Consider the following 13,330-nt stretch of genomic DNA (forward strand, 5'->3'; position numbering starts at 1 on the left):
GTTGAAAAATTTTACCTGCAAAACGCCCTTTAAGTGCGCGCATTGAATAAATATAGGTATGTATTAATTTGTCTAAGTTGAGGTAAGAACATAGTAAAATATTGAAAAACTGTGGTGTTTTCCTTTATGATAAGACGTTTAAATGTCACAAACACACTATTTTTTTAAATATTTGTTATCATAATGTCATATATGTTATTAAAAGACATATTTATATTTAATTTTTGTGTAATATTAAACTGTACCTGTCAAAATAATTTGTGTATTGTTTTGAACATTTGTTATCTGGGAATAACAAGCCTGCAAATGTCATGACTGGCCAATCAGAATCAAGCATTCCATTGAGCCGTGTTATAACTACAAATTATGTGATTATATATGTAACACATGAAGAATATATGATTAAAGATCTAAATATGAACATTTATTTATAGATGCATTTATCCATACGTATATACAGGCACTTTCTGTTTTTATAAACTATCATTTTCTTTTTTATAAGCCCTTGTATTAGATACATTCAAATGCAGTTCCTCCATTAGATGTGAGAAACATCTAAATATTTCTGCCCTGAAGACATAAATCTGTTTACTTTAATGATGATGTGTGTACCACCAGAAGCATGTTTGCACTAATGCTAAATCACATATATGATTTATCCTTTATAGAATTTCAAAAATAAATAGGAATGGATTGGTCTTGACCCATATTTACCCAAATCCAGTCTCTTTCTCAAGTCGACATGCAATCAAAATTGACTTCATGCGGTTGCACAGCATTTCACGGCTCAGTAAAACTGCAAATTCTATTTCATGTTAATTTAACATCTTTTAATTTGTGTAATATTGGGAAACACATTTCTAATCCCAAATCTACCTTTAAGCTTCTTTTCAGCCCTAAATGTTTAACATTTTACTCGCCAATGAGGCTGCAAGAATATAGAAGCTATACATTGTGTTATATGGACGTGTTATTCAGAAGTGTTTTCTGCTTGCTGTGTTAGTAAATGTAGGATGTTGCAATGAGTTGGTTTATTTTGAGAAAAGGGTGAGAAAGCAAGAAATAGCTGCATATATTTACATTTGGCAGACACTTTCATCCAACGCAGAATGCATCTTATAGTACATATAACAATTCGTGGTTGGGACAAATATGGACAAACCAAAAGTTAGCCAAAGTTAATTTAAACCAACAGTTTGTCCATATCTGACCGAACCTTGCACTGAAACTACTGAAGTTAAAGGGACATTTCACGTTTTTGGAAAATATGCTCATTTTCCAGCTCCCCTAGAGATAAACATTTTATTCTTGCGGTTTTGGAATCCATTCGGCTGGTCTCCGGGTCTGCCGCTAGCACTTTTGGCATGGCTTGGCACAGTCCATTGAATCTGATTTAGAGGTCTACACGGAAGACCCGAGACCCGGGAACCGACCCGGGACCCGTACGGGTTCAGGTCTATATTTTAAATGATCAGCCGGGTCCGGGTCGGGTCTCAATCTATTACTTCGGGTCCGTTTAACTTTGTGGGTAATACCCGAGGTCGATCGGACTCGGAGAACACACACCCACATTTAAATAAAATATTTAAAAAAAAACAGCAACAAAAACTTAGATGAACTATCGCATTAATTTTTTCTATGACGCTCAAATTGCGTTAAAAAGTTTATATTTGTTTGCTCCAACCAGGCAGCTAACGCGCATGTGCTCTTTTAATGTTTCTCTGGCTACCAGTCAGGAGCTTCTGCAGTGAGACGCAATGACTTTGCCTTTGACAATTGGCTCTTTTATTTAGAAGGTGGGACCTATTCCGCCGTACCGCGCATTTTGCACTGAATTCTCAAATTTGTATAATAATATTATAAATTGACCGTCTTGCTGTTATATCTAAAGTTTTCGCGACTCTGCTCAAAGAGCACAGAGATGATAGCAAAGAGGTAAAGCTTACGAAAGCAGCCATGGCACTGAACGAGCAATCGTTATTATAATCCAAATGGGCAAACATTATTAAGCAAGTTGACCCGGCCGATACACCACAAATGTAAAACTGCGTTATTAATCACCATGACTGTAAAGTGGACTTTTAAAGCTGGAATAAGCATTAAACATTTCAATCGTCAAGAGAGGAATAACATGGATGGAACTTTCTTGGAAATAAGGATTGTGCATCACACAGTCAGGTACAAGGAGGGGGAAGACTAACTTCTATTGGTAAGACAAAAAGTTTAATTTTCACTACTTGTTTATTGACGTAATAACATTTAGCTAAAGAATATTTGCCGGTCGGGTCTGTGTCTTCCCGGATGGGTTCGGGTCCAGATTTTAAATAATAGACGGGTCCGCGTCGGATCCGGGTCCAGCTTTTAAATAATAGACGGGTCCGGGTCGGTTACGGGTCCAGCTTTCAAAACAACAGACGGGTCCGGGTCGGTTCAGTGTAGCACATTAACGGGTCTGATCGGGTTCGGGTAGGAATTTTTGGACCCGTGTAGACCTCTAATCTGATTAGATTTTCTAGGCCGATATGGCTAGGAACTATACTCTCATTCTGGCGTAATAATCAAGGACTTTGCTGCCGTAACATGGCTGCAGAAGGCGCAATAATTTTACGTAGTGCCCGAAAATAGTCCCCTGCTATTGAAAGTTACTAAGGTCTTAGTACACGATGTAACTACAGAAAAGTCAAGGTTTAAATTGGAAAAATATCGAAACTCTTTGGTTATTTTTGAGCGCAATGCTAATGGTCTAATCAGATTCTATGGATTGTGCTAAGCTATGCTAAAAGTGGTACCGCCAGACCCAGAGATCAGCTGAATAGATTCCAAAACGGCAAGAATCAAATTTTTAACTCTAGGGGAGCTGGAAAATGAGCATGTTTTCAAAAAAAGTGGAGTGTCCCTTTAAGGTACGCATTTTATCATGTCTTTTATTCTGGCATGTGATCACATAAAACCATGTTTACACCAGGTTGTACCAACCAATTTCCTACCTGCCTTGTTTTTTGAGTGACGTGTTAGGTTAATCTAATAACACATTTTCACTATTTTGCAGGTGCATCTGGAAACAAGAGGCAGCCTGTTTTGGTCAATGTGTCAGGACTGAGCGTATAGCATGGGCAATATAACAGGATATGCCATCAGAGTCTAGTGGCCGGCAGGATTTGGACAGGAGGTTGAAGATGAGGAAAACATGAGTGTTCGCACACAAATAAACTGGGTGGCTGTCTTTACCCACCAGTGATAATCCACAGAAGTCCTGCCTGCTCTGGGAATCTCTACAGAGAGTGGACAATAAGTCTACATAAGGTCATCCCATTTCAACTTTGGTAAGTCTGAAGAACGGCAGATTAAAGAAAGCTTTATATTGTCGATGCTCTGCTGGTACTATGTGTTTGTGCTTCAATAAATGTAATTTTCTTTGCTCTATTTTAAGTCACTCTGGGTTTGTATGCTCAGTAAGAAATAGGACTAAGGTCAGAAGATCTTTCTGTATAATGACACAATATGTTTAGGTGCGGTGGAAAGAGCTGGACTTTTGTCCTATGCCTATTACTGCTGCCCTTCTTGCACAAGTTATGGCTACTGTCATGACAATCCAAATGGCTCAATAATTTCCTGTGGTCATAGAGGTCTATTGAAAGGTTGAGTGAACTTGTGTAATGGGCCCACTGAGCTTTATAGCAGTCTGGATGTAAGACAAATAATACCATCATTTAACTTCTGGCCTATGCCTGCAATACAGATTGGTAACAGCTGGACGCCGTTGTCCTGCAATTTCGATTTGGGGAGCCATAGACTATTGGGTTTTGTAGGGGAACTCTGCTGAACAGATGGATGAGGACAGAAATGATTATTCTGAAAATAAAATCTGAAAATTACTCATTTTGTTGGAGCTGCTCTTTTATGGAGAAAAAGTCACCCGATGACACAAATCTGTCGGTGTTCCTTTTAAAATCAAGGCGGTAGTATTGCTGTAGACTACACATAACACATTGTAAAAGCTTTACGAATTTACGATTTACAATTCATTTAAACTTTCTCAACTAGTAATGAGTTGCTATAAATTATAAAAATTATGTTGAATTAGCTTAAAGGGATAGTTCACTCAAAAATAAAAATAATGTCATTTATGACCAGTGTTGGGCAAGTTACTGAAAATTAGTAATTAGTTACAGTTACTAGTTACTTCTTTTAAAAGTAACTGAATTACTCTACCAGTTACTGTATATCAAAAGTAATTAGTTACTTAGAAAAGTAACTTTTAAGTTACTTTTATGTCTGCTTTTTAAATGTAAATATGAACAGTACCGAACAGTCAAACAGTAAAATGATAAAGATAGGCTATTTTACACGTAAGACTCTAATATATCACATACTGTAGGAGCCTATTTTGCTTTAGATTCAACCTTTGAATATTTTTGTTAGAAATTATCTTAATATGTGAACTAAGTTTATTTATGTATATCATTTAGACCATTTAGACAAATATTCTGCATGTTTACAAAAATATATAATGTGTTAAAATTGTGTAGTGTCTCTTTAAAAATTTGGAGACAATTGTGTCAACATGTCATATTTTCTAAAATAAATTATAATTTTTCTGATTTCATATTTATTTTAATATATGCACTGCCAGCTATGATGAAGTGTAATGATTCATTGCACCGCCAACTACGGTCCTGCGACGTCAGATATGTCTTGTCTATTTTTTACAAAATAGAGTAACGCGAGTAACGAACTCATTTAAATTTCAGTAATTGTAATTGCGTTACTTGATTTAAAAAAATACTTTGTTACATGCTCGTTACTGCTAAAAGTAGTGGAGTTACAGTAACGCGTTAGTCCCATCACTGTTTATGACTCACCCTCATGTCGTTCCAAACTCATAAGACCTCCGTTCATCTACAAAACACAGTTTGAGATGTTTTGTATTTATTCCAAGAGCTTGTTGACCCTTAATTGAAAATCTACATACGGTATACTGTCCATGTCCAGAAAGGTAATAAAAACATCATCACAGTAGTCCATGTGACATCAGTGGGTCAGTTAGAATTTAAGTGTTGAAGCATTGAAAATACATTTTGGTCCGAAAATAACAAAAATTACAACTTTATTTAGCATTGTCTTCCCTTCCGCGTCTGTTGTGAAGTGCGTGCACGAGACTAAAGTCACGTGACTGCTGTGACGCGGATGACGTACGAAGCAACTGACGTGTTATCTGGTGCGCCCCCAGCTGTTTTTTTTTGTGCGCCCGGGCTTCGTTTACAGTCTGAGGAAGACGCATGCTGTAAGTTGTATGCAGGACAACACCTCATCCACGTCACTGCAGTCACGTGACTTTAGTTTCGCGCATGCGCTTCACAACAGATGCGGAAGAGAAGATAATGCTGAATAAAGTCGTAATGTTTTTTTTTTTGACCAAAATCTATTTTTGATGCTTCAACACATTCTAACTAACCCACTGATTTCACATGGACTACTTGGATGATGTTTATATTGCCTTTCTGGACATGGACAGTATACCATATGTAGATTTTCAATGAAGGGTCAACAAGCTCTCTGACTAAATATAAAACATCTTAAACTGCTTTCCGAAGACGAACGGAGGTCTTACGAGTTTGGAACGACATGAGGGTGAGTCATTAATGACATTATTTTAATTTTTTTGGTGAACTATCCCTTTAAAGGCGGGGTGCATGATTTTTGAAAAACACTTTGGAAAAGGAGAATCAGGCCGAGTACCAAAACACACTTGTAGCCAATCAGCAGTAAGGGGCATGTCTACTAACTGACATCGTTGTCTGAGTTGCGTATGTGTGTGGCGCGTCTATCAAAAGAAGGTCCAGATTATTTTGGGGTAGGGGCGTGTTTGTTTAGGTGATTTCATATGTCAACATTGGCTTTCAGAGATCATGCACCCCAGCTTTAAGCTATTTTAATTTTATTTGTATCATTTATTGCAACTCCTCACTAGTCAAGAAAGTTTAAATTAATTGTAAATTCAAGTTGATTATACTTAAACATGTGCAACAAGGATTTTTTACAGTAGCCTACACACTTTACAACATGAACATTAACTTTAACTAAGATGAACAAACAATTAACAATATAGTTTTCAGCATGTATTCATTCTTGATTTTATATTAGTAAATACAGAAATTAACATGAACAAAGATTAATAAATTTGACAAACATGTCATCGTCGGAGACCACTTAGTACAAAAAAATTGTCCGTTAAGGTCTTTTGTAGAAAAATTGCTGCACAAAATGGCGACTTTCATGTAGGGGGACCCTCAGTGTATGTAGATAAAAAGGTCTCGTTCTAAGGTAATAAACACATAATGGTTCATAATGAAAGGTCTTTATACACCCCTGATAATATAGTTTTGTATATTATTTGCATTTCTGTCAAGAGATCCTTCTAAAAATTACACACTGTGCCTTTAACCAATTGTTAACAAATACAACCTTATTGTGTTACCAGTTTTATATTATATGCCATATCTGAGAAACAACTGCTAATATTGCTGCTACAGAACACTTCTGAGGTAAAAAGCGAATACTTTTGTTATAAGGAGAATTTCAACATTGTTACTGCGAAACATGTTGTGTTATATTGTGTTGTTTCTGTTGATTGTACAGTAGGAGAAACATATAGGCTAATTGAAGATGAGTCTACTCATATGGAGGAAATCATGCTTGTGTCAACTACATACAGTACGCCAAGAGTTACCGTGAAAGGCCTAATGAGTGATTTCAGGAACATTTCTCGCTTTCAGCCATTTTACCAGATGTTCTCATTAGCACCTTCTCTCTGTTGACTTTAGTGAGGAGAAAAGAGGTGTTAGGGTGAAATGAAGTCATGCTGAATTGTACCGCACTAGAATTTTTACACATGTCCTCGTGTGACTTTGCTCCTAATATTTTTGTCGAGTCACAGATCTCATCCATGTTTGCTCTGACAGAAAATTTCTTTGTGCACTGAGCCCAAAGGCAGCCATTAAACTGTAGTTTGAAAGAATAGATTACCTAGAAATAACCCTGGAACAAATAGCTTGTTGAAAATAAAAATGTTTCGGTTGCTTCGGAAAGACAAGGGGAGATGGTGAGCACAAATCATTGCTGTGCGAAGAGAGGTTGGCAGCAAGGCAAGATTTCAAGGATTTGAAGCCAACATTGTGTACATTAATTTTACACAGTAATGTTAGCTCAATCTAGTAGTTGATACGCTTTAGCAATTTACATGTTATTTATTTATTTAGCTAGTTATCAGAAGTAATGTGCTCTAGAGGGACTCTGTTGTTATTGATTCTTTGCGCAAGTCTACCAGAAGTTAAGTTTGGGAAAGCCGTTTATGTTGTTGCCACTGAAACCGTCTATTGCCATTTTACAAATTAGTAGGGGGGAGTGGGGCACAACCGAGGGGCAACCTTCTGATCTCTCGGATGAAGCCAATACGGAAGTGACTTAAACATCAATTCACCGACTGGCCGCTAGATGCTGGCTCCAAAAGGGAGTTAATTCCCATAGACCTCCATGTTAAAATGTCCAACATTGCAGTAGAAAATAATATGTTTTACAGCCTGGTACAAAAATAGTTTTTGGTCTGTATTGCTAATTTTGTCCCTCATGGCAACTGTGAGGGGTGTAATTTTTTTGTAACTCATCCGTTTAAATTATATTAAGCCTTAAAGATCTGCATAATTAAGGGCGTGGCCTCTTGAGTGACGGGTGAACTGCCACTGCTGTCACTAGAGTCGAGCTAGGCAGGCGTGGTTTCAGCAACCAGTTACCTCAGCTTCACCCACGTCCCGCCTTTTTACTTTTTACCCATTTTCCGGGAATGATGCGCAGTGACGCGCGGCCAAGATTGCAGCGGTAGGCGCCGCCTACTTTAAGCTTAAAAACAATCTTCAGAAACCTATGGGTGACGGACACTATGTCTATCTTTTTTTACAGTCTATGGGCACAACCTAATGCTTTTTGGCTTTGGCTCATATTTTTTTCAACACACACATGATCACTTGGGGCGGTTTCCCGGACAGGAATTAGACTAGTCCATACTAAAATAAATGTAAGAGCTGTCCAAACTGAAAACAACCTGCATTGACATATCTTAAAATACACCAGGGCCCTTTGTTTTGCCTTAAAATTCACACAGGTAATGTTTTTAGTAAGGCATGTTTGTTAAAACTAGTTATATTTCCTAATTAAACTAAAGCCTGTCTAGCTAATCCCTGTTTGGGAAACCACGCCATAAAGTTTGTTTGTGGGCCCTACCATTACTGTACAATTAGCTACACCGAAAGTGACTGGATTGCAAACATTAAAACTTACCCCATAGGTGAAACAAACAACTTCGCCAGTCCATGAAAACCATGAGAACAGAACACATTAGGAAAAATATATTTTCAACTTTCTCAAACCAATCGGCACATGATGTCAAAGTCTTGCATCTGTAATTCAAAAGCACAGGATTCAGATCGCTCTTGTGGTACTTTGATGTCATATGCTAATAGGACTGTGCCGTGCCGCATAAAGTCAAATTCAGATAATGGAACGTGCCACATGACTCATGAGGTAAAGGAAGCACATAAGAAGATCACATGACAAACCAGGGAATACAACATAAAAGACATAGCCTGAACATGAAGAAAGAGTATAAAAAACACCAATAAACAGACGTGACATTATCTTTACAGAATGGGAATTTCCTGGCTCTTGTTTTTGGCCATTGTACTCACGAGAAACTTCATTGAGAAAGATCTTGAGTCTAGATTAATGGCAGGGTAAATGGGTGAAAGCATTTGTGAGAAATTAGAGGGAGCAGGACTCAGGAGATCTAAATTAAAGGGGACATTTCACAAGACCTTTTTAAGATGTTAAACACATCTTTGGTGTCCCCAGAGTACGTATGTGAAGTTTTTGCTCAAAATACCCCAGAGATAATTTATTATAGCATGTTAAAATTGCCACTTTGTAACTGTGAGCAAAAATGTGCAGTTTTGGGGTGTGTCCTTCTTTAAAATGCAAATGAGTTGATCTCTGCACTAAATGGCAGTGCTGTGGTTGGAAAGTGCAGACTAAGGGGCAATATTATCCCCTTCTGACATCACAAGGGGAGCCAAATTTCAATGACCTATTTTTTCACATGCTTGCAGAGAATGGTTTACTAAAACTAAGTTACTGGGTTGTTCTTTTACACATGGATAAGTCAGATTTTTTTAATGATATGTCCCCTTTAAGTAAAATGTTAAGCAAGTATCCAGACTATCACCCATTCTTCCTTTTCATTATGATGCATAAGAAAGTGTTTGTCAGATGATTGTAGCTACAGTATGTCAGTATTGTCTTATAGTCTTAATTATTTTATAGCAGTTCTTGCTTCTGTTTCGTGATATATAAAACATTATTTTTGCCATGGTTGCAGACAGCAGACTAAATGCACCCTGTAAAAAACTTAGTTACCTGGTTGCTTTAAGAAATAAAATTTAAAGTTAATTCAACCTAAAAATATTAGTTGACACAACATGTTTACACAAGGTTTTTTGAGTTAACTAATATTTTTAGGTTGAATCAGCTCAAAATTTTAAGGCAACCAGATAACTTAATTTTTTAAGTTGACCAAACAAATCATTAACACCAGTGATGCACGGGTCAATGTATAAACAATCCGCACCTGACTGACGTTTTTAACTAACCCGCTCGCAACTCGGACCGCAAAAAAATAAAATAAATATTGTACCGACCCTCTCCATAGCCCGCATTTTTTTAAAGTAGTAATTGTTTAAAATAGTTAATTGGCATCTTTATTTCAAATGACCCAACCGACCCAAATATAATTAAAAATATTTTTGGATGACTCGTAACCGCGGGTCAACCCGCACATCACTGATTAGCACTATTGTACATGCAAATAATAAACTGCAACTAACCAAATTATCATTAGAATAGAACAATAAATTGGCTTATTTCCTTTTGGAAGAAAGGAGTGCTTCACATTGTCAAAAAAACAATGGTCCAAAAATTCTTACTATATATCTGTCACTGCTATGGTGACATCCTGATGGAACCAATTTTTGGGAAATAAATAAATAATTAAACAATTCTGACAGTGTAGGCCACTGTGTGCCCACTCAAACTCACAACAGGATTTTGGTTGTGTAACATACCATAAACAAAAACTGCAAGGTCAAAGAAAATTTGATTCTCACAACATACACAGTTTAATATGCAATGGTTTTGCAAACCTCAAAGTATATAAAAGGATTTACTGTTTGTTCACAGTAAATGTTTTTTATTGTGTTTTTAGTTGCCAGAAATTAATCTATTTGAAAATCACTGATGTAATTAGAACTTAAATCAATATTAAATTGTAATTAATAACAATACGATTTTTTTCTCTACAAATGATAAAAACGTACAATAAATCTTTTTTAAGTGGTGGGTCTATCTGTATACTAAATAGATGTATCTTGAGACAAATGAAAAAAAGGCACTGGCATATTTTTTAAAATCTGTCAATGCAAGTTATTTTCAGGGACAGCTCCTATTCACAAAGTAGAGATGCTCACAAATCTACTAAGCTTTCAGTCTTTTCTTTAGCTCAATGCTAAATACATTTATTTTTTATATGCTTGATCTAAGTAAGTATACAAATGATGCCTTGATTAACTTGTGGTGGAACCAAATTAAGGTAAAACTGATGTTTTGTTTTCCCCCATCAGGAATAAGAGTACCAAAACAACTTTTACTTCCGCATGAACAGCACAGACCGAGTTGTGTCTAAATGTGTTTTAGCTCTTATTTTTAGATCGCTCTGTGTGAGCTCAATCTTATTGCCTGGAGTATTGCTTTGTGCTTAGTAGATACCAAATGCAATTGTAAAGTTTTTAAAATCCTAATTGTATATGGTAAACACGTGAAAGGCAGCACCTTGCCAGCATTTAGCCCAGAGGCTTTTTACCAGGTTTTACCAGTACTAAAGTACTGCTGTGCTGCAGTAAAATTTTACAAGTAATCTTTGTTTGGCCCTATCAACCTAAAACAAAAAACATTTTCCAACCAATATTGTGTGCCAAACATAAACTACAGCAGCATTGCACCATTTTACTTTTGATTAGTTTTTTGGTCAATATTGTGTTGGTCAGTTAACATACCGCAAAACAGAAACAAGACACTGTTGCACCAGCAATATCTGAAGTAGCATTCTCTACAATCGATTGAAACAAAGCCTGCATCGATTACAAGGGAAGATTGCCAGGTTCTGCATAGTCTCACATAGCCAGACATTCACTTATTTAATTAATTGATTGTTGAATCACTAAACTCCTCCCTCTAACAATGAGTTGTGGGTGATATCAGCTATTAGAGCAGTGGTTCACAACTCCGGTCCTAGAGGCACTGCTCTACACATTTTGTAAATTTGACTCGTACACGGGTATTTTTATAAAGTTTTTATAAAAGTTTTTCCTTCCTTCGTCCACAAAACACTCAAAAACCCAGTATGAAGCCCTGTCAAGAGCATGCCAAACCAACAGATGGCGATATATCCATAACCGTAAAAGCCATGTTGGCCAATCAAAAGCCATTGCAGAGTCTCGCCTCGGCACGAACAATGACGTTACAAGCCAGAAACTCCGGTTTTCTGAAAATTATCGCCCCCCTAGCAGGAGTTTTTATAAAAGTTTGGTTTCAGTCACCTAACCGTGGGTTCACACCAGCCACGTTTGAGGCTTCAAAATCACAATTAGATGCGTAAATGAGGCGAAATCGCATCTACCTAAACGCCTCATTTGCGGCGCGAGACCTCCAGACGCGCGTCAACGCGTCTTCACATTGACTTAATAGTGAAATCCCTCCCGCTTGACGACTTTACCGTGGCTGGTCTGAACGCAGCATTATACATCTACCGTGCCGCACTAAGCGTGTCATTCGCGCCGTGAGACCTCCAGACGCGCGTCATCGCGTTTTCACATTGACTTAGCATTAAAATCACTCACGCTTGATGACTCTACCGCGGCTGGTCTGAACGCAGCATTATTCATCTACCGCGCCGCACTTAACGCCTCATTTGCGCTGCGAGACCTCCAGATCGTCAACGCGTCTTCACATTGACTTAACATTGAAATCACTCGCTCTTGACGACTCTACCGCGGCTGGTTTGAACGCAGCATTATGCATCTACCGCGCCGCACTAAACGCCTCATTCGCGCCACGAGACCTCCAGACGCGCATCAACATGTCTTCACATTTACTTAACATTGAAATCACTCGCGCTTGACGACTCTACCGCGGCTGGTCTGAACGCAGCATTATACATCTACCGCGCCGCACTATGCGCCTCATTCGCGCCGTGAGACCTCCAAACGCCCATCATCACATCTTCACATTGACTTAACATGAAATCACTCGTGCTTGACGACTCTACCGCGGCTGGTCTGAACGCAGCATTATGCATCTACCGTGCCGCACTAAATGCCTCATTCGTGCCTCGAGACCTCCAGACGCGCGTCAATGCGTCTTCACATTGACTTAACATTGAAATCACTCGCGCTTGACGACTCTACCGCGGCTGGTCTGAACGCAGCATTATACATCTACCGCGCCGCACTAAACACCTCATTCACGCTGTGAGACCTCCAGAAACGCATCATCGCGTCTTTACATTGACTTAACATTGAAATCACTCGCGTTTGACGACTCTACCGTGGCTGGTCTGAACGCAGCATTATGCATCTACAGCGCCGCACCAAACGCCTCATTCGCGCCGTGAGACCTCCAGACACGCATCATCGCGTCTTCACATTGACTTAACATTGAAATCACTCGCGCTTGACGACTCTACCGCGGCTAGTCTCAACGCAGCATTATGCTAAGTACACACCAAACGGGGGGCATCGCATTACTCGCTCTAGATTACTTGCGGGATATTATTTTGTGTCATGCGAATTTTTCACTCGAGTTGAATATTTTCAACTTGGGCGAAGACACGTTTGAGGCGAATAGCGCGTGTTTTGGCGGAAATGAGAACAACTGGCAACTTTACAATATATGTAACTGCCAAACACTTTTCAGATAAAATTTTTTGCTCTGTTCTTCCCGTTCAAATTCAGAGAGTGACAATTTGATTGTATTTGTGGAGGACTAAAGAGAAAACGTTTGTGCGGTTTTATTCAGAGGTCATTGTAATTCCGTTCAGTCATATTTCCAAAATGACTGGCTTCAGGGCTAGCAAAGACGAATATGCCGTCGAGTCACGTTAATAGATCAGATCTCCCTCCATGCTCTTATGTAGATCAGTGGGACCTGTTGCCATGGCAACAGCGGCAGA

At 38.4% G+C, this 13,330-nt stretch overlaps 1 protein-coding gene across 1 annotated transcript in view; it reads left to right on the forward strand.

The window, feature by feature from the left end:
• The window catches only part of lrrc7 (leucine rich repeat containing 7), a 163,904-nt gene that overhangs the window by 26,811 nt on the left and 123,763 nt on the right, over positions 1 to 13,330 (forward strand). Inside the window, exon 2 of the mRNA XM_055212778.2 lies at positions 3,050 to 3,323. The gene's annotated coding sequence lies outside the window, so the exon portion shown is untranslated. The remainder of the gene's footprint in view (positions 1 to 3,049; positions 3,324 to 13,330) is intronic.

The sequence above is a fragment of the Misgurnus anguillicaudatus genome, chromosome 8 (assembly GCF_027580225.2).
Source record: "Misgurnus anguillicaudatus chromosome 8, ASM2758022v2, whole genome shotgun sequence".
NCBI lineage: Eukaryota > Metazoa > Chordata > Actinopteri > Cypriniformes > Cobitidae > Misgurnus > Misgurnus anguillicaudatus.